This window comes from Mandrillus leucophaeus, unplaced genomic scaffold, assembly GCF_000951045.1.
Source record: "Mandrillus leucophaeus isolate KB7577 unplaced genomic scaffold, Mleu.le_1.0 Scaffold917, whole genome shotgun sequence".
NCBI classification, from domain to species: Eukaryota; Metazoa; Chordata; class Mammalia; order Primates; family Cercopithecidae; genus Mandrillus; species Mandrillus leucophaeus.
In genome coordinates this window covers 1,137,090-1,140,007 of record NW_012109997.1, presented here as the reverse complement: position 1 = coordinate 1,140,007, position 2,918 = coordinate 1,137,090, and positions in this window count along the sequence as shown.

Below are 2,918 nucleotides of genomic sequence, written 5' to 3'. Positions count from 1 at the left end.
ATCTCTGCTCACTGCAACCTCTGTCTCCTGGGTTTAAGCGATTCCTCTGCCTCAGCCTCTGAGTAGCTGGGACTACTGGAGACAGGGTTTCACCATATTGGCCAGGCTGGTCTCCAACTCCTGACCTCATGATCCACCTGCCTTGGTCTCCCAAAGTGCTGGGATTACAGGCGTGAACCACCACGCCCGGCCAGGTTCTATAACTTCTAATCTCATCAAAGCCTTTATGAGTACAGAAGTCTAGAGAAAGTCAAGAAAAGAGAATTTCCAGGAAATCCCCAAGGAAATGTTATTGGGGAGAACTGTTGCCTTGAGAATCTGTACCTCCCACTCAAGGTGGAATAGATAAGAACTTTAGTATGTTACACCTGAAGTTGTGGGGGTATTTATTTGTGCTGCTGGCTGCCTGGTGAGCTCTCCTACCATCAGGACAGATTAAGAGAGAAAGTTGCTGCTATTTGGTGAATTAGTGGTAGTCCTCTAAGAGGGCTGGCCAAAAGTACTTTAAATCCAGCTCATAGGTATAGAGTCCATGATAGGAATTTTGGCCTAAAGTTGTTTCTGCCAGAGGATGAAAGAACAGAAAAGTGAGAGTTTATGGAGGATGGGCACTGGGAAATCAGAATTGTAGAGAGGATCAAGATGTCTAGCCCAAGAAAACGTCCTGTACCATGGGAGTTGAAGCCAGACTTGTAGTAGTTTGCAGTGCTATTATTGTGTATTCAGTGCCCTACCTTTCAGGAGAATTATAAATATCTGCTCTGGTGAACTCAGCATGGTTAATGGAAGGTGAGCAGAGGTGGTGTTCGGCTTTCATGTGAGAGCCAGCACATGCTCGCTATTCTCTTTTCTCTGCCACTGTGATCTTAGAATCATGTCTTGTGAGGTGGAATCCTGATTAGCTTAAGTCTCAGAATGACTACAGTAAGCATAGCCTGCTTGCCACCCTGGAGGCACATGTTGAGTCAACAGAACATAAACTTTGTTGTTTTGAGCCATTGATTCGTAGGGGTTATTGTTACGACAGCATAATTACCCTAGCCTAATCAACACAAGGGACATTGAGTGAGAACCTCCAAAGGCTGCCAGAAGCACTCCTCAGGCCCAACTTGACAAATCTGCCAGTCCCAGAGACTGGGGCCAGGTACTAGCCAAGTAAGAATTCTCTCTTGCTCCTTCATTACTCTAGCTCTGTCACAATACTAGAAAACCTTGGCTGGAAGGAGGGAGATGATGGACATCTACTGGTGCTCATAATTCTGATTATTATCTGGAACTGGATAACCTAAAACCACTGCCTCAAGATTGTGTTGGCAATGTAACGTGATCATAAGGATGTTTATTGTCTGAAAGTGACCAGAAAAGACAGGAGCCTGCCAGACCCAGTGGTGAGGCAAATACTTTTCCCTATCTCTCCAACTATTAAAAAACAAAACAAAACTAAGCAAATTAAATCAAAATAGGACAATCTCAATGAATCCCTCCATGAAGTAGAATTATATGAAAGTGGGAAACAATTTTAAAAATTAGAATCTTAAGTTTATCGTTTGTACTGTGCTTAACAAATCAGCTACATGAATAAAGACAGCAGATTTTAAACTAAAATTTTAAGTTAACTTCAGAACTAAAGTTTATTTTTAAATGCAAATGAATTGATGACACTTATATCTTACATTTAGACATAAGAACAAAATTAGATATTAAATTTAAACATTAGGGCAGTGGTTTGTTTATTTGTTTCGGTTACTGGGTGTGTTGTGTGATAGGAGGAGGCTGAAATACAAAGATTCGTGGTGGGAAGCACTGACCCGGCTTTAAGCACAATCCTGAGAGTCGACATTCTTCTGCAATTTTGTCTTCTACTAAAAGGCCTCATGCTCTTGGGCAATTCCCCTGACTTTCTATATTCTACTTTCCTCATCTGTTAGCTGAGGGTGACTAACTCTGACTCTTCAGGTTTATGTGAGGAGTATCTAATTAAAAGTCTTGAAAATGTAAAGTGTTCTCTCTATATTAAATGGCAGTAGTTTTACATCTTCTCTTGAAAATTAGAGGATTATTGAAATGGATAATTTTATACTCTCATTTCTCTAAAATGGAAATAATCATACTCTAAATAGGGAATGTCACTTAATTTATTATTCCAGAAATTTAAAAAATATACCTTAAATACTGAAAATTTAGTTTATGCTCACATTGATGATTTTTCAGATAGTCAATTCAAAATAAAAACTTGCTATGCATATTTTTAATAATAGTATAAATTTCAAGGAGCTTGCATATTTATTACTTTAATTGAACCACAGAATTGTAGGTTAGGAAGAAACTTTAACCAACATCTAGTATGTTGCCATTTTCCTCCTTTTTCCAAGTATGTGATCAGAGGTCACGAGATGTTCACTAACGTTTTTAGCTATTATACAGCTTAGCTATTATATAGCTAATTCATCTGATACTTTAGTAAATCCTCTGTGATAGGCAGGATATTTTTTAATCTTCATTTTCTAAATAATTAATTTGGTTCAAAATATTTTGAAGATTTTAGACAAAAGTCTCAATTTTGGATTAAGAAGCAGAGATAGGGAGGTGAATTGGCTTGTATGCAGGATTATGGGCAGACTTGGCAGAGGAAGCTCAGGTTTTTTGACTCTTAATTCTGGTGTTCTTTCCATTCCACTTAGGTGCAATTAATTCTGCCTGTCATATTAGGCTCTTAAATTGAGGTCTAAGCTGTGTACCCTGCAGTTTAGGTTCATATCACCTATCTTGGGGCTGGTAGAGTTTGACAGGAAAAATAAATGACTGGCTTTTGTCTAGGTTGGCACAAGAAGAGTACGATCCTTCGGCTGTTGGGAAAAAACTTTCAGTCTAATCAGAGAGAGATTTGAGAAGCAGTTGCTTGAGTATTGAACATGAAG